Raw genomic sequence first — 25,299 nt, forward strand, 5'->3', positions numbered from 1 at the left:
GCTCAAAGTTATAAACTGCACAAAGTAAAATATCCTGTATTTCTGAATTACCTGTTGACGTTAAAAATTATAGAGTTTCCCTCTACTTGTGGATGCCAGGAAAGGATCTATTTCATGTGGGTAGCTGGGAAAACAATGCCAAGTACTGTCTTTGCAAATATATGGCACAGAAAGATTTTTTTTTTTTTTTTTTTTTTTTTTTTTTTAATTCAGTCATGTGAAACTGGTGAAGTAACACTGGACACTTTCACTGAACAGGATAATGTGTTAGAAAACACATGCATGTTTGTATATTCACTTCCATTTGTATACTCACAGCATAAACACTGAATTGCAATTATTGAAGTTTACATTTTTGCTTTAAATATTTCCCATTCTCCAAAGGGAATCTGTGTTTAATAGCTTTTCTCAATAGAGATCTCTGGATGTTTCAGTACTGCTGAAGTCCTATTTTGAGAACTGAAACAGTGCTTTGATCCCATGCTTGAGTTTTTCAAAGGGACAAATCCTCACTCACTGTGAATTTGTGTCCCTCGGCCTGTGCATTGTTTACTATTGTCACAACTAGCGGTTCCTGAGTTAGTTTGTGAGTATGTGACTGTTTCCTCAGTGTGACTGTCATTTTTAATGTTACCTGCGTCTAGGGAACCAGTTTCACTTATCTGAATCATTTCAAAGAAAGTCCAACAAAAGAGGAGGGAGGAAGAGGGGATAAATATTAGGGCTATTCATGTTTGTTCTTAAACTGTTAGACTGCCTTGCCTAGGGAAGCAGTCAGTAATAAGGGTGATACTTTCATGATGACATTTTTAAGTTATCAAGAGTTGATAACTTTATCAATAGTTGCTGATGTCTTGCATGGCTTCAACCTTTTTTTTGCCTTGTGAATCAGATGAAGTTGCCAATACCAATTCTTCTATGTCAGACATTTTAGTTATTCTGCAGTCTAAAATTTTTTTGCTGCCGTTATTTAAGATTCTGTATTATTTTCTTATGTATATTAGATTTATTGAGAGGACACACAAGTGCACATTGCCTTATCTGCTTGATCTGCTGCATCTGTTTTCCTAAAAATTGTTGAAAATCTGGAACTAAAACTTTTCCTGTTCTTGAGCCTACTGCTTGTTATTAGATAGAGTCTATTTATTTCTGAGTGATTTCTCAAGACTGTTGAGTACATACGGTGATCTACAAAGGAAGAGAAATACTCAGTTTAGGATGCTACATACAGCAAGCCAAGTAGGGAAAAAAAGAAAGAAATGTATGACCTGTTCCAAAACCTTCAGAAGAGAATCATTCACTGAAAGTGATGTACTTTTTGTTAGAAATGAGAAAGCTCAAGTTATGCAAAGGCTGATTTTAGTTCCTTTGCTTCTGGGCTATCAAATATGTGACACAGGAAGTTTGGTGTTTTGGGGGTTTTCTTAGATGATGCCAGTGGCTTCAAGTGAATTTGTTGTGGTTTAACCCCAGTCAGCAACTAAGCACCACACAGCCGCTTCCCCCTCCCCCCTCCCAGTGGGGTGAGGAGGAAATAAGGAAAAAAACCCTAAAACTCATGGGTTGAGATAAGAACAGTTTAATAACTAAAGTAAAATAAATGGGAACATAACTCCCATAACATCAGAGTATTATCAACATCATTCTTACACTAAATCCAAAACACAGCACTGTACCAGATAGTAAGAAGAGAGTTAACTCTGTCCCAGCTGAAACCAGGACAGAATTTTTTAGGTGCTCAGAAATTCTGAAATCGGATGCTTGGTGTCTCAAATGGAGCAGCAGCTCACTTTATAACTCTGTCTTCTGTGGGTGCTGTATTATCTGGCAAAAGGGTGTAAGGAAGATATATCATGCAGTGATTCTGGGATGTTTGGATAATGACTATCTCATTACAGTTAATAAGAGTAGGAGATACCAATGTAAGAATAAGATTTTAACTTAACTAATTATTTTCTTAGTAATCAGGTTTTTTCAGTCATTACTAAGACAATAGCTATCCTACTGAACCAATGTAGATTTCAAAAGGAATCTATTGCAGTGAAATTTACTATTTGCTCCTTTGTATGGCAAGTATTACAACTCCTTTTTTATCTGTGATGTTGAACAGCAAATCAAATAATAAAATAGCACTGAAGTTTCTCACCTAGATGGTAAGCATTTTCAGTCCTATTTTGCAAAGACGGAAACTGAAGCAGAGGTATGAGAAGCTACTAAGTGCCAGATGGAGGAGAGCGGTCTCTTTCTTCAGCCTGCTGGAACAGATTTTCTTTGACTTCTGACTCCAAGACCAGTCTGACTGGGACCTGAACAGCTTCTTCATTGTAGGGGCATTCTGTTAAACAGAGTGAATTAGGATCATGGAGATCAGAGGCTAGTCTTTTGCCTATAGATCATGTGGAGCACACGCAACAGAAGTGAATGACTATTAAAAACTGGTTCCAGGTTGAAGCCTGACCTTTGAAGGCCATCCATGGTGATGAAATTAGTAATAGAAATTAATGTCTTTTTAAAGAGGATATTTTTGCCCCCTAAGCCAGAATTACGTTGGGAAACTTTGGCTAGCAAGCAAGATTGTGTGGTGTTTGGGGTTTTTTTGGTTTTGTTTTATTTTCTTTTTTGTTTAGTTTTTGGGGTTTTGTTTTGTTTTCTTACAAATCCCCAATGGCCTCTGAATTTGCAAGCATTTCAGTTTCTACCTTGCTCACTGCCTTTTTTTTTTTTTTAAGGTTTAGTTTCAGTGCCTGAAAAGTGGTAAGCTTGTAAGTGCTAAAGATAGTAAGTGGGCACACATTCAACGTAGAAAACCACAGACAGACAAACAGGTAGTTTAACAAGTTCTTTTTATGCTAATTGCTTAAAACCAGTGCCTACATAACCCTGAAATATTGGGCCAAATCTAAAATTGTTTTATAATTCAAGCTCAATTTAATGACACTCCTATTTCTTCATGGGAAGCATTTTTTCATGGGAATCAAGCACGTTTCATGGGTATAGATGTAAAAAGTGCTGTGCTGAATAAACCTCAAATTTCTGCGGGTGTTGAACTATTGTGATTTACATACTGGGTTGTGTCCTGTCCATCCAGTGGGTTAGGTGAAGATAGGATGCCAGACAGGAAGTGACTAAAATTCAGCAGTACATTTTGCCATTAGAACTTTTTTTACTTAGCATTATCTCAGATCTACTGCCTGTTAGAGATGTCTTTTGGAGACAATGACTTAAAACCAAACACGATCTTTTAAAATCAAATTGGTATCTCTTCTTTTAGGAATGTATTGTGACTTTGGACTATCCAGGTTAATACTAATTTTTTTAGAGTGACCAGAGGATCTGAGTCAGCCAGCAAATGAGCTAGAGCCAAGGTGAAATCTTCCAGGAGACAGAGACACTAAGTATATGACCAAGAAAATAGGACCCCATGTTGTAAATGATACTCTAAAACATAGCTTTCCATCATTTGTCTCAACTGTAAGTTGGACAGAATATGTATCCCACAGAGGTGACAGCAAGAGAAATGAATATCTTCTAAGTGTTTACTGGCTGCTTTCTAAGTTATTCACCCACCATTTCCACTGAGTGCACTGTATCAGTGGTCTGTATTTCCACAGAATATAATGACAGTAGAATTTAAAAGTGTACTTTCTGTGCGGTGTAAAACACATGGCTGATGCATAATTATTCTTGCTAATGTTAACACAAGTTTTGTAAATGGACTTAGGACAAGATCAACTGTGCTATAAAATTTATTATAAAATTACAGAAGGCTCTTGACGATGTAACTGTCCTTTTTTTCTCAAGAATGAGTAAACATTTCTGGAACACTGATAATCTAGAAGTTGTTAGTTCTGATTTTTTTGAAGCCAATTCCCTAAAAAATGTCATCCTTGTGACCTGACCCTTGTCATGTGTCTCCTTAATAAAATTTGAACTTGTTGACCAATTTTAAACAAATTTGGCACAGGGTAGGAGTCTCAGAGATTAGGTACCTTCACATTTCATGAAAATAAGTGTTAGATGGAGAGAGAACCATCTTTGTATCCTTAATCAGGGAAGACAACAAAACTAATCTTGTATGAGACATGAGAGGCTCCACATAGACTTGCCCTTGAGACATAAATCTCAACTAAGATATTGGACTTTGATAGTTTTGAGGCTCAGAAAATAGTCAGATGGGGTTTGGGGAAGGTTTTTTCCCCTCCAGTTGAAAAGAGCATCCATATACTTTGAATTGAAATAACTTCAGACATTAAAAAAACCCCAAAAGTTTAAAAATTGCAATTAAACTTTTGATAAGAGCACTCAGGTCTAATTTATAACAACCTGAACTGAACATGAAATGGCTCTAAAAATAGTAGGGCACTTAGAAAACTGGAAGGGAAGCATACAGAAAATACAGATTTACATAGTTCAAAAGACTGAATGAGTAAAGACGGGGATTTGCTGCAGCTATTTCTGCTGCCACTTCATCGCCTAGAGAAGAAAGAGATGAGAACTTTCCATGTAGTTTGGAGTTTAAGGAATATTGAGCGTGTGATCTGTCATCCCTGAGTTACCATAGTACCTGGTTTCCCTGGTTACCAGTGACCAAGGAAGGGACACTAGGGAAGCTGGAGGTTTGGTTATTTATTTATTTATTTATTGGGGGGGGGGGGGGGGGGGGGGGGGGGGGGGGGGGGGGGGGGGAGAGAGAGAGGGGTCAGAGAAGATTTTTGTGTGTGTGAGAACAGAATGTGAGAATAGTGCTGGAGGATAACAGTTGGGAACAGATTTTGTTTGAAATGGAATTTATAGATTTCTCTTCAGTGCAAGGAGCTAAAGTTGTTGAAATAAATTATTGGTTGTGAGAAACAGAAATTCTGATAAAAAATGAGGAAAAGAGCAGCTGTAAAGCTGTCTTCCTAAGAGACTGGAAATAAGAAATCAGTTGTGTCAATACAGGTGATACAAGGTGTGATTTGACTAGATTTTCCCTTACTTTACTGCAGTAGCACTTATAGGCTGTGGTCCTGAACTGGTCGTTTCTGTGCTGGGGACTTTACAAACAGAGAACCAATTTACCTCTGTCTTAGAGAGCATGTTGTCCTGTTTCTTGCTAATCCAGAGGACTTCTTTGGTAATTCTTTTGGCTGGGACTACTGAGTGGTTCCCAGAAGGGAAATTTAAGGAGATCCTTTTAGTGTTTCCTTATGGCCTGCTGCAGAACTGTAAATAGAAAAATAAATATGGCAGATTATAACAAGGAGGGTTTTCAGTGAGTGTTTTTTTTTTAATCAGAACATTGTTGAGTTGCCCTTTTGCTTTCAAACTTATCTATTTCATGTCCAGAAAGCCTTTTGAAATATTCAGCACTGTAACAGACACCTGATACAACAAACATTCCTATGCAGCTTCCATTTTGATATTTAGTGGAAAGCAAAGGCAGGCAGTAATTGCTTTCATCCTTTAGACTCGTTGACACTTAATCAGAGTGCAGATTTCAAGGGAGGAATTATTCAGGCTTGGGGAATTTTTGACACCTTTACATTAGTAAAATATTTTTTGGACACTTTAATATTCTTATTCCACAAAGACCTGCTCGTGCCAGGGAAACTCTTAACAGCAAATTCCCACAAAGGCAAGAGTGGCTGTGCCGCACTAGTTCCAGTGTCAGAGGCAGCTTAAATGGAAACATATTTCTGGTTTCTCCTTGTGTTTTAACCATGATACACATGTTTGTTTGATTCCTTCATTTCTATGGCAAATTACAGATACTTGACTGGACCCGCTCCTCCCTATCCTTAAATCAAGACTATAGAAAGGCTTAAATATAAGAATACTAAACTTTATTGTGTGTAAACTCTTGTTTATGGCTGAAATTGTAAATCACAGTCTTTAATATGTTATTTTATTTCTTTTCATGCAGGCCAGATGGTAGGAAGCAGATGATTTTACTAGCCAGAAAATTTTGAGCATGTGATTGCAATGTTGTTAGTAAATGCATCATTTTGCTATTTTTCATTGCTGGGCTTGTTGATGGCCCATTCAGTCCAAATTTAGTAAGTAAGTTTTGTTTTTCAAAGGTTTACTTAATGATTTTATTTTCAAGATTATTTAAGATGTCAAAAAGACACTTCATGTCTTCTAAGACAGAGATTTTTAGAAAAAAGAGAAAGAAAAATAACCTGCTGTGTATGAGCCCTTAAATTCATTGAGTCAAATGGGCTCTGGATTTCACCCTTAAGTTCAAGGTTCCAGACCATCAATAACAATGGTGTGATGATTTTAATATCCTGAGCATTTCACTAGCCTACAGAATACCTTAATTCACAAGAGTGCTTCTGTAGTACTGTAATACTACTCTAACTGGCCTTATTAATAACTAATATGTTACTAACTACCATTAATTTAGATTAGTAATTATGGTGACTTCAGTAGATTTACTTTTGTAGGGTTTTTTTTGGTAGAGTATATGAAGGTAGAATGAGGTTTTGCATTTTGATTCTTCAGATTTATTGTGCTCATATTTATTCTCTTTTATTTGCCAGTATAACTCAAAAGATTTTTAATTTGCTTTCAAATATGAGTTCAGATTTCCAAATTCTCTCAACTTTTCTGATTTATTGGACTTTTTCCCCTATGCATTTCTGTTTTGATCCTGATTTGCATGAGTACAATGTCAAATGTACACACGCAAATTGGGTGTTTACATCTGCATATGATCATGCATGCAGTCACTTTTTGCATTTGCAGGTAGGCAATAGCTAAAATGCAAGTACAAGCTAGTCTCAGTATTGTCAAGATTCTCATTCATGTGACAGCAAAGGAGAATTTTATAAATGGATTGGAAGGAGGTGTTCAAGCAGAGCCCTCCCAGCCTTGTGGGCAACATGGGAGAACGCACAAATGCAATTGCTTGAAAATCTGAGAGGTTTGGACCAACATCACAGGCTGATGGAAGGAAAGAATCTTTTAGTCACATGCACAGTCTTATTCTTCCCAAAATGCATTTTGTGTGCAGGAATAACTTGGCTCCCTTGTAGAAACTTCTGTCTTCAGTAGTATTTGTGCTTCTGACATGAGCCAAGTTTTCCTGACAATGCATCTCTGTAAATTCTATGTTTTGGTACCCATAATCAGAGCTCAGTTCAGTGTTGCCCAGCTTAGGGGGCTTAAGGCAGCCAAGCAACTTCTGCAAGCCTCAAAAGTACCTTTGGCAAAGAAAGCCATGGCAGCTGCTTCAGCTACCAGGGCCACTCCTTGGGTCACCCTAGGTTCATGAAGTAGCCCAGGGAGCTACTCTCATAGCAGTACAAATTAAAGTGTTGTCTCGGCCACTGATAGTCAAACTAGACCTCCCTAGCTCTGAATAAGAGAGGAAAGCCACTCCTCTCACCTCATCCCTACAGTAACATGCATAAAGTCCTTGGTTACTGAGTAATGGGAACTTCTAGTGATCCTCCTGTGCCAGAGGCTGATTATTCAAAATTGTCATCTTTAATATCCAGGTGGTATCTAATCTGATCAGAGATAGGAAGGTTTTCAGAAATGAGATTCCCTCCACTACCCCCACCCCACCCTGACTTTTAAGGTAAAATCTCCCTTTCCTCAGGCAGAAGTACTTGTGTCTGGTTTTGTTGATTGACACCAGTTAGCTTTCAGTTAATATAGTATACATGTTCTAAATACCTCTTTTTTTAAACATATAGCAACATTTTCTCTTAGTCTTTCTGTGATATGACTCTTTTGCTAAATATTATTCCTTTCATGCTACTGAAAAATATTCTATTCAAAATGTGACTTATTTAACAGCTAATATCTAGATTATGTCTTCCTCAGTAGAAAGTTTTTTTCCCCTTTATTTTTCTTTCAATATCGATACAAGTGAAAAAAAAAAAATCATAATTACCTAACTCTGAGACAAACACAATATACAATTTTGTAGAAAATTTGCCTTAAAAAAAATAGAGTATGTATTGGAAAGGACAGTCTTTTAGAATTCAGTTAAAAGGTTGCCAGTGTACATATTTTGCTACTTGTGCATAAACAGTAATTTAATTTTCTGTTCTGCTGACATATTCCAAAAATCTCTATCGGAAGATGTGCTACATTGACCTTACCTTTACTTACTAAATTTCACAAGCACACTGGTAGTCAATTCCCTTGAAAAAGATGTTGTTGCAGAAATCATTGTTAAGTGTAAGCCCAACTATCCCATATGTGGCAATAAAGTTTACCTCTTCAAACAGAGGAGAAAAAAAAAAGAAAGAGCACCTGATATTCTGAATCCCATAGCTTAGCAAAGGTGGACAACATTTATGTCAACCCTGCCCCCAAAACCCAACCTGCAGCTTGTTAAGTAAATGCCTGATGAACACACCCAAACCACCAGAAGGATCCAGTATTGTCACAGGTGATGTGTGTTTGTTCTTACGATTTTCATGTGAAGCCCATCAAAAAGATGAATCAGCAGTTTTAAAATGGGTATTTGAAGAAGTTTGGAAGGAAGCATGCTAGTAATCTTCCACTAATATAGCATGTTCATCCAGAAGATCTCTGCTGTACGAAATTTCTCTAGAGATTCAGAAGTTGTCAGTAATTGGTAGAAAGACACTAATTTATTCTCTAATATGTGGTGTCTTCTGGAGTGAGAAATACCTTATATTTAACAGAAGCAAAACTTAGCTAAAAGCTGGAAGGACAGGGAGAGGAGGATTCCAGGTAAGTGTGACATAATAACATTTACACAGTGTTCTCTACAAATAGGTAAGAAAGCTGTATTAATGATTTGCTAGAAATATTTTAATGTCTCATGCTGTGTATAGTTGTCTTGTGAAGTACAGTTTTTGTGTCCCAGGAGGTAGCAGAAGGGGTGCATGCCTATATCATCTCACACCAATCACTAGTCCTGTACAGAAAGTTGAAGAGGTCTTACAATTTTTTTCAGAAATGTCCTGACTGCTTTCATAGCGTAGTTTGAAAATGACTATGATTCATGGAAAGGATTTATAGTGTGAAGAATGGGAATGCTATGCAAGTATGAAAAGTTCAGAAAATGATGGTTTTTTACTTTTTTTTTTTTTTTTTTTAATACTTAAGATTTCCCAGATCTGATTTAGGCAATCTTTTAAGGGTGATGAAGATCGGCAAATAGCTTATTAGTATTTAATGTGCTAGCTTCCTATATGTAACAGATATGCTATGCATTTTTATTCAGTTGTTGGGGGAAAAAAACCTTCATATTTACTGTGCAGTGTTTCACGTGAGGCATTTATCTTTTAATGACTGGTGGCCTAAAGATACTGTGTACATTAAAAAGTAATAGTAATTGCTATTCAATTAAAGCCATCTTTTGGATGCGCATTTCTGTACTCCTAAAAGATGAACTTTTTCTGAAGTGAAGATATCGTTAAATGAAAGTGGCAAGTCAGCACAACTCTGTTGTATTAGTATTTTCAGAGCTGCTTTGTTTTACGCTTTCTCTCCTGAGGAGATCAATAATGGATGGCTGACATCATTCTTTCACTACTCAGAAATGAGAAAGCCTAAATGCATTTCTTTAGGGCAGGCATGTTTTTCATCCCGAGCTGAAAAGCCTGTAATTGAGTGAGGTTTATAAGTGTGATTGCTATTGGTGTGTGTTCCAGTCTGATGTGCCTGTGAAAGGTTCCACTGGCATTTACCTGACTCTTACGAATGTTGACCTCATCTCCCAAACTGGCCAGCATGTGAAATGTCTCTGCTGGGAGGCACATACACAGAATTAACCTAATATTCAGGAGCATTGATGCTCGGCTTATGATCGCACTGGTAACTTTCTTAAAGTTTGCTGGTTCTACATAATTTGCACATACTTTATTTTTAATTAAAAAAGAAATAAAAAGAAAGAGCAGAGAACAGATGTCCATCCCCTTGCAATGTTCACTTATACTTGTATCTTCTTGGTGAAGTGACTGGAAAGACTTTATCAAGTTTGCTGTCAGTAAGAACATGGGAAAATTGAACAGCTTATTTGACAGGACTGTTCTGCTGCTATTCACAGGTCTAAAAAGTCAGCAGAAATGTGTACTTCTGAAACAACATGTCAGTATAGACATGTTTATAGCACAAGACTCTAATTAAAGAACTGTTACTATTACTTGTCAATACCAATAGCATTTAGGTCTCCAATCGTTAATACAAATGGAAACGTACCCAAATGAAAGTGTCAGGGACAAAGCAACAGAAATAAAGAACGACAGGTTCAGTGTGAATCCAAAGTCATCTCTGTGGCTTAGATCCCTCTCTTGTGTAAGCTGTCCTTTTGCTACTCTAAATGCCTTCCTGCACCCCAGGAAGCCACCTGTGGCACAGCAGGTCTCTGATCTTGCTGGGACACTGACTGCATTACCTACCAAACGGGCACTGAAAATGGCAAGAGCGTGTTCCAGAGCCAGGCAGCCTGTCTGCTCTGCTGCTCTTGCCTGAGGTGATCTTATTTTACCTTTGGAAGTCTTTCTGTAATATATTTGCAACATATTCTCCAGAATGGTTCAGGTATATGGGGGGATTGCAGTGAGGGTCAGGCAGACTTTGTCACTGTTGAAGATTTTGTCCTATCTGCTTATTTTACCCATCTTTTTAATCTGACTAGTAGTCTGCTTTCCATCATGCACATCCCAGAAGTTTCTTGGAAAAAATCCAGCAAAATTCTGTAATTTAATGTATTACCCTTTTCATCTGTTAATTTGGAAGGAAGTAGATAAGACAAATTGGTTTACAGCGCACGTGAAATGGTGCCGGAATACAGAACACAGATGCACCAGGGTACAATAGTTCTTTCCATGATTAATTAATAGTACTGAGAAAAAGACAAATGCAACTTCGATTTGCATTTTTGGTGGGCCGTTTTGGTTTTTTTCTGTTTTTTTGAAAGCAGGTAGTGATTCTGTGGGGCGTTTTGGGTTGATGACATGGTGATGGTATATGTAACGGTGAGAGGTGATTGCCTGATACAAAATGATGTTGAACGTCACACCTGCGCTGCAGGGACGGGTCCTGGCTGTCCGTGCCCAGGTGTCGGCTGCAGGGGGCTCTGTGAGGAGAGGCGGGGCTGCCCTGTGCCAGACATGGCCAGTTCCAGCCGGTTCTGCAAGGGACCCACCACAGGGCACGGCTGAGCCTGTCAGCGAAGCTGGTGGTGCCTCTGTGGAAACATATTTAAAAGAGGGCAGAAAGTGCTGGACAAATGAAGGAGGAGGGAAAAAAGGGTGAGAAAAGGCAGAAGGAACACCACAGAGGTAGAGGTGCTCCATGGTGGAGCAGATACCCAGTGAAGCCCATAGAGGACACCGCACCAGAGCAGATGGGTATTTCCTGGTGGGAACTCCAGCCCATGGGGAGGGCCCACGCTGAAGCAGGGGAAAAGTGAGAGGGAAGTATCGGAGAGGAGGAACCGCTATGTGCTGCCCACAGCCCCTGTCCCGCCCTGTGCCCCTCAGAGCTGAGGGCAGAGGAGTCAGCGTGAAGGAGTGAAGTTGAGCTTGGGAAAGCCAGGAGGAAAGGTGGTGTTTGAACGTTCGTCTTTGCTTCTTGCCACCTGAATCTGTTTTAATAGATTATTTAAATGTAATTAGTAATTTTCATTAATTTTAAGAAATTAATTTTAGTTATTTAGTTGTCTCCCCCTGTCCTGCTGAGGGAGTGAGTGAGTGGCTGGGTGGAGCTTGGCCTTTAGCTAAGATTAGCCCACTGCAGAGGGGAAGATTGTTCGGCAGTCAATATCAATGTGTACTTCTGTGATTGAAGATGATGTTTTGCTGTTAGTTGCGCATATATAACTTTATCTCTAGACGTAAAATAAACCCCTAACTGCTGTAAATCAGCACCATTTCTGAAATCCAACGTATGTCTTTCTTGCTGTATGAATTCAGTTCTATCAGAAGCAGTATTCCTGTGTGTGTTTTGATACACAATGGAAATAAGTACTAGTTCTCTTACATGTAAATATGCTATCTATTTGTGAATTGAGCTTCAGACTCTTTTATCAACACTGATTGCTGCCTGGGGAACTGATTCCAATATATCAAAGCCTGCGAGAAAAGAAAGCCAAGACTGGCTGGATATTTCAAAGCAGAATAAAAAAATGAGCATTAGAATTCATGACAAATAAAAGCAATTTGTAGTACAGAGGTAGGCGTTGTATTAAATAAATGCATTTAAAATATTGCATATAAATGAAATAGATGTCTAAGTTTAGGAAGGAAGAACAAGTGCTGTGCATCAGTGTTTAGTAAGTTATTTGTAGGTAGTAAGAAACTTAATTTGAAAATAAGATTACCTATAATTCACTCTGGATACTTAAAAATTAATTTAATTTTTTCTTTATCAGAATCAGTCACATTTACTCCTATTGAGTAATATTTTATTCTTAAAGTAGATTTCCCCATTTGCTCTACATACTACATAACATACTATTCAGTGCTAGAAATGGTGGGAAAATATTCCTAGCAGCAAGATATTTAAAGACAGAAAAAGGGATATCTTTCACTTTCTTCATTATGGTGTGACAGTCTCCTAGAAAAGGTGAAAAATATTTTGGGTGCCAAATTGGATGACACTCACGATTTAATTTTTTTCTCAAGCATTTTTTTTCAGCTCATGAGTAAATCTATTGTATGTTTTCCTGTTTGCCAATGGAGATGTAGGAATGCCATGGCAAAGCCATTTCTAAACAAAAGAACCTTATTTCTCAGTGACAATTAGATAATTTTGGAAGCATGTGTTTTGTCTTATATAATGGTATAACAGCTACAAATGAAGCAAAATACAGAAAACTAATCTTTTCTAAAAATAAATGACTATTGCTTGAACAAGTTTAGGATGTGACTAGATTACATTGCTGTTTTATTTTAAACATTTGGGGTCTACAGAAGGACAAGAGCTAATCTGATTGTTTTAACATGTTGCATAATAAGTGTTCACTTACAAGGAAAATGCTTTCTCTTCTAGTGTTTTTAAGATGTTTTTCATTTTAAAGACAGTAATTATTTGCTGATCGTAAGAGGCAGCAACACTTTCCACCATGATGTGGATGCTATTTGGAATATGTTCACCATTTTTATTAGATTCCAGTGATGAACTTCATTTAACTGAGAACCCTGGGGTTTACTTAGTGACATACGAAGTGTCTGTGCCTGTCTGTCTGTGAGATTTGAACAGCCAGCCCCTTTCTCTTTTCAAACAAAGAACATAAATGACAGAAATGTGAAGCATTGCATTCAGTCCTTGTTTCCAGGGTTCAGACTACTGTATGTGATTGGCCCACACTTGAGAAAATGACAATTAGAGAGTGATATTGAAACTTCCAGTTTCATAATTTTGTAAACTCTCTTCAGATTGCTCAAAAAGCATACCTGGCAAATCTAGACATGTCCGTCTCTATTCTGTGATGAATCTGTTCTGCTACCTCATTGTCACAGGTTTGTTTTTTTTAAACAAAATGGTTCCATGAACACAATAGCTCAACACTGGTTAATCAACTTTTCCTAGTTTTCCATGATTGAACTCTCTTGTCATTTTGTCTCACTTATATCTAACGTATCTTTCCCCTTTCTGTCACCTTCTTATAACTTCTGATGTAGCTGTCAGGGATCTGAGTCTTATTCTGTGCCAGGTACTAAGAGTTTTATGATTTCAAAACAATTGCTACTAATACAAGAAGTGAAAGTTTCCGGAATGATTTGACATGGGGCCCTGTTCTATAGTGCAAGAAGGTGGTTTGTGACTCTCAACTGGATCTGCACTTGCTCTGTTAGAAAGACATTGAGGCAGGCAGCATGGTTTTGGGTGTGGTTTGGTTTGTTTTTTTTTTTTTTTTAAAGGAGATTCCTCAATAGTTACACTTTGGGCGAGCTGAGAAACGGTAGAGGCTGCCAAGAATCTTTCAACTCTCGCTGATTTTTCATTTCAAAATTTCTTGTATTTTTGATGGCAAAAAATTTTGAAGCAGAAAATCTTTTGTGGTTTGGGTGCTTCCCCAGCTTTAGAGCCAGGCAACGCAATATGAAGCATGCCAGCCCTAGAATAGCTCATAAGTTGATTTCAATCAGTTTTAATGATAGACTGTATGTCACACACTTTTTTTTAAAAATAATTATTCCATCTATGTTTAATAGGAGCCGTTCTGAAAGTTTTTATTTTAACTGTGTGAAAGGTCTCATGGCTTAACTGCCTTGAAAGTAAGACTGAAGTAAGGCAGACTCAGGTCCTATTTCAGCCAATGTGGCAGTTATCCTGTGGACTTCAATGTTACTGTTTAATGCATAGTAATACAAATAAACTGATTAAGCAGGGACACATTTTTTTAAGTTGTGTTAGTAACTTAAATATGAAACAGTACTGTTAGAAGATATAGATGTAGCTGTGTGACACTATGGCTTGAGTGACTATGCAGTGTGTCTTAGGGAACCTGTTATGCCTGTCCTGTATGCTTTAATGCTTGAGTTGTAAAGCTGACAACATTCAGTATCTTATTTCAATCATCGTTTGATACACAGTCACTCTTATAAACATAGCTAGCCAGCTCACCTGTTACCTGGACTTTATAATTTTGACTTGTCTCAATTTATTGCACATTTACATGACATGCGGCGTTCATTTGTGAACGTTCTTTTTCAGTTGAACCACAAATTGACAACAAGTCTGTGGTGAAAGTTACGAGACTTTAAAGGACATATAATCTGCTGTGCTTTTCAAAACCCCCAAATAGGTAAGATACAATCAAATTTTATACTAGATTGTGTTTTGCCAGTCAGGCACCATTATAATTTGACAGGCATGATGTGATACAATGGAATCTGAATGACATAACCCACTGTGACATAACTGATAGGCCAATGTAGAAATTTAATAAACATTTCCAATAAGTTTGCTGTGCTTGGCCTGTCATGTCCCCAGCTGTGCCCCGGTGTTATGTCAATATTTGGGTCAGGTATTTGGTCTTAAACATTACAAAATGTAACAGTTTGCTTATTCGTGAGAAGTGTGATAGGTGTTTCTATGTACACTTTCTGGATATTCTGGATATGAATAATGTTGCAACTATATAATTAATCCAGTGTAGGCACCTGGAAATCATCTTGGTTGCAAATGGTCAGTAGAGAAACTACTGAATATATGGAATCACTTAACCTACTTACGTATAAATTGCCCAACACTAGTATACTGTGTTGTGGCTAGCTATGACCGAATTTTCTTCTTTCTGAGTTCTTAGGGTAAAAAAAAAAAAAAAAAGACACAGCCCCAGGTTTGTTTTTTTTTCTTATAACTTCTCACGACAGTGGCTTACTCAAAGAATTATAAGCAAGGTATCTCCTCATCTACTTCCAATTTACATTCCCGCTACCACGAGAGGGTTCTCTTCTAATTCAATGAAAACCAGTTGGTACAGCTAAACTTCCAAACCTCCTAAAATGGCATTTAATACCTAAATTTATCAGAATGTAAAATACTATTTTAAAAAATTCTTCACACTATCCCTTCAGCCAGATATCAGTTATGCCTTGGCCCCTTTTCTAACTAGTTCAAGTTAATGTTTTGGAATCAAGAGTTTTTAAGTTTTTGTAGTCATCTAATTCTTGTGTTTTCAGTGGGAGTTGGCAGCCTCACAAATGTAGCTCATAATTAGAATGTATTTGTTATATCTGCATTACCTGCTTGTTATATGGGAAAAAAATGTATTAATATTGCACACCACAAAGAATGTATTTGCAAATATTATTTCTAGGAACTTTACCTAAAAACCTTGTAAACAATTTGTACTCTTTTAAACAGCAAATGGTGTAATTAATTGCACTTATGAAAGAATTGCTTTTACAACCTGAGTCAAAACCGCTATATGGATTATTCCAAATTAGCCCAGGTAAATGTTTGCTAAAAATGGACTGGGATATGGAAACCAGAGAGCAATTGTCATGCATTACTTTGCTTTTACATTTGAAATAAGGACTAAGGAATCAGTGTAAATTAATTTAATATACTCTTACGACCTTTTTTAAAAAAAATCTACATGTAAACCACTGCCAAAAATTTCACAGCAGTGTTTGGGGACTAAGGATAATATGAACAGATTAATAATTAAATTTATTTATTACAACACTAAAGTGAAAAATATTTCCTTAAGATTCCAGGAGGAAAAAGAGTACCAGATATTTTTTTCTTTGTAGCTTTTAAGACCTGTCTGTAGGATTCTGCTGTGGACGTGCATGGAAACTCCACTGAGGTAAAATCTTCTCATACGAAGGAGTGAAGTTATGGATACATATAAACACACTAGTAATTTTGTCACTAATGTAATCTAATTGAGATTTGTTTGTGGATAAAAGTGATAACACTTGCAGGTTCAATTCTTTACATTGTTTTATACTGAAATCTGGTATAATAGAACTTATTTCCAAAAGAATTTTCCCACAGTTCATTCAACTTGTACAAAACAAGAAATTTTCTTCATATATTTTTAAGAGAATCTTGTGTTTTATTTTAAAATATATTTAATGATTTAAATTAAGGCACAGCTCAGGGAGCAGCAAGGGGGATCAGTGAATGAGAGACTGAATTGTTTTTTGTAGCTTACTACATGGAATTGGGGGAGGTGGTGTGGGAGGGGAGAGTTTCAAGAAGCATCAGAAAACAGCCCAAGTTCATGTTTGGAATGCTCCCTACCTGCAAATGACTATTTTATTAAAAGCCTGATCGTTATAAACATCAAGTCTCTTGATGTGCTACTATTGCACAATGAATGGCAGAAAGCGCAAGAAGTATACCTACATGTTACTGTCTGTATGACTGGACTCCATTGGCATTGGCAGGTGGTAACTTACACTTCTTTGAACAAGCAAGTTTGTTTTACTGCTAGAGCTGTAAACCCAAAAAGAAGGCCTTCCCAAGGTGACTTAGAAGCAAAGCCAGTTTTCCTTACCACTTTCCAAATGTGCATGTTAGTTCTAGCAGCAAACAGGAAAGTGCCTAGCTAGTCCTGCATACTGGCATTACCTTGACTCAATATACTTTCCCTTTGTGGCCAAGATGGGAATGGATTAAAGCTCACTGTACTCCCTGACCCACTTTCCTCCATATACTACCCATGGGGTGTCTGTAGGTTGGCATGGATCATATCTATCTGCCCTGATGATGGGCAGTATTAAAGCTGCTGCAGGAGTGATCCAGGGCTGCCTCTCCAATGTCACACATGTGATGTTGCAGAAAGAATATCAAATACGGTTGGTCATGGTGACAGTACGAAGCACAGTATACTCGTGCACCTACACTGCAAACTATGGTATGGTTGAGTCCATGGTAAGGGGACGTACTCTTGCCTCATCTCCCTACAGTTGTCTGAAGCTTGCCATGATACAAACATAGAGGTGAATTTTGGCTGGAATTTAGGTGCCAATCTATATTCAAAGTACAGCATGAATATACCCAGTTGTTCTGTAAAAATAAGAAACTCTTATCTCCACATGACTCCAAATTTGAAGGTGCCTTATGCCTTCAAAATAATGGTGTCTGCAGAGTCACTCTGAATACATATTTCAGTTGAAATTCATGCCCTCCTTTATTATGGAATAACTTCATTGATGAAGGGCATTCAAGTAACTCAAGTTCTGAAACGTACTGGTTAAAGACAGGAATAAACTGTCCCCTGCCTATGTATAGTAGAAACACTGCCACTGTTCAGCTCTGCAAGCCTGACATACCTGGAATATCAAGCCTCCATGCTCTTCCCTGCAAAGGCCGGGGGCAACAGAGGTGATGACTGTAACCTTTTTTTGCAAGTAGCCAGATGGTCTTGTTATTTCAGTCACCTGAAAAGATAATAGGAAAGAAGTGCTTATTGTCAGCTGAGATGTAATTGTTTCTGGACACAGAATATCACCATGTAAATCTGTTCGTATTGTCTCAGTTGCTATCTGAAATAATTTTCTTAGGCATGCTAGATTATACAAGTTAAATGTAAATAAAAATATTGAATGGTACTGAATCATGGGAATACTAATAGTCTATCTAGGTTTTTTAGGAAATAAGCCTCAGGTACAAATGTTGTGATCTTGTATTATATTAAATGTAGTTATTTATCATCATAATGCATTTCTGGGGTATTTTCCTTGAAAAGCAAGCTATACAATAAATCTCAGTAAACTTGACATAAATTCCTAGGGAAGAAGACGTAAAAGGTAGAAAGCAGGTAACACTAGTCTCTGAAAGAGATTTGGAGATGATATGTTGCTAATGAATACAAATCTCTAAGTTATAGTGAATGGTTGCATTCAGCAAGTCCAAAAATGTTTTATTCTGAAATCTTTAACTGTATTCTTCTGTTTCAAGAGTCTCTAGCTGTGTTTTTGTCCATTTTCTACCTATCTCTTCTCTCTTGTACTTGTGTGTTTATGGCTTAGCCCCACAAGGATATCCAGAGGTAGGAGCAAGGCAAGTAGCGTGGTAGACTTCCCTGAAGCCTCTACCAGCTCATTGATGCACACTTGTTTTAATTTCCTCTCTTTGTTCTTCTTCCTCCCCAGGCCACCTTTCAAAGGTCATATGGTTCAACAAACAATTCAGAGATGCCTTGCTAATTATTGTGTAGTAGATGTGCTTGCTGACTACCATCAAAACCAAAAAGTGATTTCCACCAAAGATAAAAAGGAGTTAGAGAGACACATTAGGATTTAACCAATCAACAACAGGCCAGATTCATCCCTAAAGTAACTTCTCTAAACTTGCCCACATCTGAATTGTTTAGTTCACAACTCCTTCTTTACTCATAGAAACAGACAGTTTCAAAACCCAGTGTTATTATAATTAATGGCAAACCTCTTGGCAACACAATCAAGGTGAAGTAATACTGCAGTAAGATATTTAATTTTATGCATATAGTAAAGCAATACTTAAGAGGTAAATTGTGTTTTGGAAGTAGTCTGTGTGAAAGGAGACATGATATAAGACAGATGCTTACTGACTGGGATGATGGGAAAATTGCACAATGCAGGAGGATTTGCTGTGGTTCAGAAGCAAATCCATTGTTAATTGCCACTAGCAAGAGACTCGGGAGACTTGAGAGAAAAATGTCTACTTTCACACCATTCCAAGCATAGATTTGTGCTTATACACCTGAACTGCCCTCCTGGTATGTTCCCATTCCTTTTTTCACCCCAGAAGGAAAATTCATGTAATGCTACTCCATGCATTACATGCATTTCCTTTGCTGAGGAAAGTATTTCTTGCTTCTTGCTTCTGTCGAAAATTCAGTGAATTAGCAAGAGAATGAACCCTTCTTGGTAACTAATGAATCACTTACATGTTCTTTTCCAGATTTGTTAAGGGTTTGTTAGTGCTCAGCTCTTTATTATATTTGTATGTAGTCCTGGAGAAAAAGGTATTGTCCTTTAAAGGTGTTTTATACCTATACAAAATTCATCTTCCCTTGGAAATATATACCTTGGTTATTCAGCAGGGTTTATGCCATTGTTGCAAGCCTCATCTTCAAGTGCCTGCATTAACACTGTGTTGACCACACTAACTGCTTTGGTATAACTGTAACGAGGAGCAACCTCTTTTCCCCGACCCAGCCTCAATATAGACAAGGTCTAAGTTATGAATGTGATAATTAACTATACATTACAATTCATTAAATATTCTTCATTCTGATGTGGGAACAAATGAAATTCATGATTAGCACCTGAGTTTTAGAGTGAACGTGTGTGGGTGCATGGGAATATGTATGCTAGAAGAAATTTATGCAGATTAAATCCATTAGCAATTTTCTGCACACCTCATTAAGCAAAATATCAAATCCCACTTAGCTGTTCTGCTGCTCTCATTAGACAATTTAAACTATACTATTCCATACCATGGAAATAAAAAAAATCCCTGGTGTAGTGTCCCACAAATGAATTCTCAAAATCTACAGCTGTCATACTAACACCTTGGACTAATCATGTTGCCTCACTGTACTGTATCATTGTTCAGTCTGCCAAGAGACAGGCAGCCTGGCAACTACAGAGGGGCTCACTAGAAAACAAGTATATTTGTTACTTCTTGTCACAGAGCAGTCGAGGCTCTCTGGCACCATAAAGCATATGTGCAGCTGTGCATCAGGTGTTGAAAATACTTCCCAGCGATGACTGTTGAAAAAGTTACCCTGTCACTCTTTTTGTCAGAAAATACAGATTTATCAAAAATTGAAGTTTTCTGTGTAAGGATGTCACCCTTGCTAGAATTTATAATGGAATAATTTCTTGGGTTAATGATGGAATATCTGGTGTGGCTACAACTGTGTCAGGGGCCACGGTTTAGCCATCACTCTAAGCCAGTTTAAGCCAACTCCACTGCTTAAGTAAGTGTTCCCAACCTGCCCTGACCCCAGCACCTCATTCCTGTCCTCCCTCATGTGCTTATGCTTGCACAAGAATGGACAACAAAGGGGGACAAACTGGCTTAAAATTAGCCTGGCAAAATAAGACTGAATTAGTTTGGATATAGTTAAGCTTGCTGATCTGGTTCACCACCTAGCCTTGTAAATACTTACTCTGACACAAAAGAAGGGAAGAAAGTACAGGTGGAGGCTAGAGAGAGGGAGGACAGAAAGTGCTTCTTTTAGTGGTAATATTGTCTCATGGCAGTTTAAAGTTTTCATGGTACTGTGGTCATAATGTAATCAGTAGTTCAAAGAAAGGTCTATAATCCAAAGTGAACAAAAGTAGGTGGAAAACTTTAAAGGGAGTTTAATTGCAAGAATTTGTAATTATTTTTGCAGGGAAAGGGGAAGAAATGGGATTTCCCCTTGTTTGTCCATTTACACACAACAAGAAAAGACGTGAAAGAAAGTACAAGCTAATATTATTATAACTTAGTCTATACTGAGTGAAAATCTAAAAAGGATGGAGAAACTTTCTTTATTCCTTTCTCTTCCTGTTATATGACTGCTCTTCCTGTTTTTGAGACTGAAAAGTGCCCAAACTGTTTTGTCCAACGCAAGGTCACACGGTCGAGAAGCAAAGTGATCTCTTAACCAGAGGATGGCTGGGGGAGAGGAATGACTCTTAGCTGAGTACTCAGGGTTGAGGTCCAGTTATCTTTTCTTTCTTATTTATGAGTGAAAATACAGTAGACTCAGAAAACGCTAACAAAGGCACTTAGTTCCTCTCCATGTACAGTATTAGGGCAGTATTTTACTTTTAAACTAGGTTAACCGTATTTTTAGCTTGTCTTCTCCTTCCTTCTTGTGGATGCCAGAGCAGGTAGAATTTCTGTTTGTACCTTACACTGGAAGCAGCAATGTATAAGAGAATAGATGAATTCTTGCAGTGCCACAGGTAGTGTCCTTTGCTGCCTTTGATCATTTGTCATTTTGATCATTACAGTTTGAACAAAGTAGCTAATCAATCCCTTCTCGTGTCCTTCACATACTGCCTGCTATCAGCTTTGTTCATTTCCTTTATATTCAAAAATGTACAGTAAATAGTACTGTAGGTTTTCTCAGCACTAGTGGGTGGGCCTGTCATTCTGCTGTGAGAGAAGGGGTGTTCCTATCACCAGCTGGCACCTCACTCAGTCAATCAGGAATGCTTTTGAGCCTCACCAGGGTATATTTTGTACCTCATTATGCTTTCTATAGCCAGTAGGTGCACCCCACATGCTGAGAAGCAGAGCCATAAGAAGGAATTGGCAGGCAGGAAGATTTCTGGAGCACTAACAAAGACTCCTGAACGCTATTTCCTCCTCTGTTCATTCACACAAAAGCAGACCCAATGTGGCATATATGAAAGTGGCCAAGTAGAAGCTTAGTGGTTTGTGCTTTTATTGGCTTTGTGTAGACTTATGAGGGTTATGGTTCCCAGATATCCTAGTGAAACTGGGACAGTCCTAACTGTGTCTGGACAAAGTGTAAGCAATTCCAGTTCTTTCTGTGAGTCATTTGTCACTCTGAGCCTCAGCCTCATACTGACCCCACCCCGCATGAGGGAAAGGGGTTGCTGGCTGCTTCTGACAGTGTGGGTCACTGGGGCCCAGACTGGCGCTCTCAAAGACATGGGCCCTCTGAAATGATCTAATGAACTGAGTTTAGTGCTCTAAAGAGAAAAATCTTAATTTTCTTAATTTTTTCTGTGTCTTCTGGCAACCTAGATAGGGTCAGATCCTCCCTCAGCTGTTGTATGCTCTCTAGTTCCCTGGTCTTGCCAAGGGAAGGGAATTCTGTCAGATGTTAGCTTATGAGCAAGTGCTTATAGCCGTGGGTGAGCTCATGGTACAGAACTGGGCCCTCAATTGCATTTGAATCAAAGGAGGATGAAAAAGGAGAGAGGGGGGAAGAAGTAATCTCATTTTTTGTCAGGATTGCCTTTTCTCCTGGACCATAACCCATTCCAAATCCCTTTGTTAAACCATGAATACGTTGTATGCTAACCAAATAATTTCTCCTATTATACTTTACATGCAATAAAATTCTTCAAATTCAAAGGTCACCAGCCAGACATGTAAAATGACTTCATGAACGACTTCAGCTCATTAATCATGCCTCAGTGTAGCAGTGGCTCTTCTCTGTTCATTAGAATAACATTTCTTTGCACTTTATGGCAAACCGTCATTATAATACAGAACAAGGACAACAGAGTGTGAAAGACTTTTTTTAATGAGACTTCATAGCTGCTCATGGTGGGACTCCCCATCCTGTTTGCTCTTGAAAGAGCTGTCTGACAGAGGTTCAGAAGGATTTTGCCTGATGAAGAGAGCCAGGAAGAGAGTTTCACAGGGAAAACTGTCAATGAGCTTACAGAAAGCTGCATAGACCTGGCTGCCCTGTTGGCTGAGCTGTCAGTCTTCAAACGAATACAGAGAGAAAGTCTTTAATTGTACTCACCACACACATGACAGTTTATGCTGTATCATTGTCATTTGCAGCAGTTCTTAACTCACAGAGAAAAAGCTGCAGTTTGGGATCCCCAGGATCTTGAGTGGACTCTGCACTTAATAAGGAGAAACTCTGTAGTTTAATAATTACCAGTTATTGAGGAAAATAAACTCTTCATCAGAACCTCTAAAACTCAGTTGCATCATCAATGCTCTTGCTGTTATTCTAATATTATTGTAGTCCTTACCTTGGATATACCAAAGAAATGGAATCATTCCAGTAGTGCTGGACTGAGACAGCTAATTTAAATCTCCCTTAATAAATATTTTAAGGGATGTTAATAATACTTTTAGTATCTTTCTTCTTTAGCTGGAATAATGAAATTGCAAAAATGGCTTATAAAGTTTTGTGGATGTTCATTTTTAATTCAAATGTTCTTCTCTGTTTTCCTTCAGGAGCGTAGCAACTTTAAGCGCTGGAAAAGATAGCAAGGTTCCTCACAAAAAGAAGTACCAGTCTGACTACTGACCTCATGATTCTATAACCTTTTCATTTCCTGTCTGTGAGGCCAGTACAGATTCTCCCCACAAAAAATAAATACTTACAAATCCAGGCCCTAATCTTGTCCTCCTGCCCAATTTTCAACTCCCTTTGAAGGCAAATGCAGTTTTAATTCATATAGGAGGCAGCATCAGAACAGTTCTGCAATATGCAGATAGAGGAGTAATAATATGATGAGACATACTTATAGTATTGCCAGCCTCCAGAGGTAAAATCAAACTTTAAAATTAATGGAATCATAAGGTATTTGAAAACGATTATATTGTTCTTTTGGCCTGCCATCTGTTTTTTCTTTATTGCCTGTCTCCAGTGTTTGTGACAGTGACTGCTATAGATATTATTCTCGCCATATACCCCTCATCTCCTATCTATTAATTAATTTCTACATCTAATCTCCTAATAAATTCTTTTCTTCAACCCTGAGTCAGTTCCACACCTGTAAACTCTGTATGTGCCCCTAGTAACTACATCCTGAAAAAGACTCCACCCTAGGCTTCAGCAACTGTCTCCCCAGCTTTGCTGCCATTTGTCTCTGCAACTCCTCTGAAGTTCTGTACATCCATCTTTTTCCTCCCCACTGGCCAAGGTCTCTTTCCACATGGGTACTGCATGGGCCAAGGGCAGAAAATTGTCATCTTTCAAGCCTGGAGTTAGGAAGAGGCACTGTTCTTCTCCATTCTCACAAGTATTTCTGTCAACACTGGGTGAAGCAACAGAGGTATTGAAGTAAAAGAAGCTGTTCAAAGTATAAAGCATGGTTACTAAAATGTTCATGAGCTCCTTCCTTCAGCTGATCTCTTCTCCAAATCATCAGGCTACTCTTTGCAGCATCTCTTGGTCTATTTTCCATCTTTCTCTCTGATAGGCCAAGAAAAGACCCTTTTTTCTTGTAATCTCTAGTCCTCTTTCCCTTGTATTGCTCTGATCTACTTTGTCAAGTGATCAAAGTCCCTGTACAGGTGAGCTGTTGCTTAGTTACCACCTGCTTGGAATTCACTCTCGAAAAATTGCTTTGTCTTGAGAAGTAGCCATATCTTTGTTCCTTGGTGCTCCATTTAAACGCATGATCAAAGTTTATCAGCCTGCTCTATTAGCACTGTGTTCTGTGCAAAACTTTTTCTTGTCACCTTCTATGGATTTTAGGTCAACCTGGAGAAAAGAGGTGGGAGAGAAGGTAAGAATGCTCTGCAGTTTAGAGAGAATGTTTCTCAGAAAGGAGTCTGACAGGGAAACAAAATGCATAGTCTTCAGCACCAAACAGGCATAGCCAGACATCCCAAATAGTGACAAGAGCTAATCAAGATTTTTTAGTGTTGGAAATTTTTTTTTTTAAATTATTGCCTCTAGAATTTTGTTTTTCAGTAGACTTTGGGGAGATGGTTGGTTAATTCCATTTAGGTACACAAAAATACATCCCAATGATAACATATATAAAAGCAAGCATGCAACAATCTGGAATGTAAATCTTCTTGCTCCAAATAGGCAGGCTTGCCTAGAGAGAAATATCTGTACTACTGATTGCTCCTGTTGCTCTTCCTCTTATTCTTTTCCAAGTCACCTCCTAGAGTCAGAATAAAAGTGGTATTTGCACTTGCCATGTGCATAACAGTGTACTACCTTAACTTCATGTTTCCTTTTCAAGCGTACAAATCAGAAACAGGCAAATTGACTGCCAGGGCTTTTTACCAGCCATGCATTAAGCAAGAGGCCCATTAATGTGTAGAGCAGTGTTTAGACCAGACAGGAGATGAGCAGCTCTCAGCAACAAACACGTGCAACAGCAGCATCAAAAGCAAAGGCAGACCTCAGTTGAGAAATATGGTCATAAAACTGTACACAAAAGAGCATTTAGCAGCATCAGCAAACGTGCAGGA

General features: G+C 38.1%; 1 long non-coding RNA gene across 2 annotated transcripts in view; it reads left to right on the forward strand.

Moving 5' to 3' along the window:
• The first annotated feature begins 8,522 nt into the window (after nt 1-8,522).
• The window catches only part of LOC127021268 (uncharacterized), a 146,336-nt gene continuing 129,559 nt past the window's right edge, over nt 8,523-25,299 (forward strand). The window contains exons 1-3 of one of the 2 annotated variants that reach the window (XR_007767188.1): nt 8,523-8,700; nt 14,638-14,728; nt 16,185-16,240. This is a non-coding gene — a long non-coding RNA (uncharacterized LOC127021268). The remainder of the gene's footprint in view (nt 8,701-14,637; nt 14,729-16,184; nt 16,241-25,299) is intronic. The other variant, XR_007767189.1, reaches the window with a different exon arrangement.

Source organism: Gymnogyps californianus, chromosome 12 (genome assembly GCF_018139145.2).
Source record: "Gymnogyps californianus isolate 813 chromosome 12, ASM1813914v2, whole genome shotgun sequence".
NCBI lineage: Eukaryota > Metazoa > Chordata > Aves > Accipitriformes > Cathartidae > Gymnogyps > Gymnogyps californianus.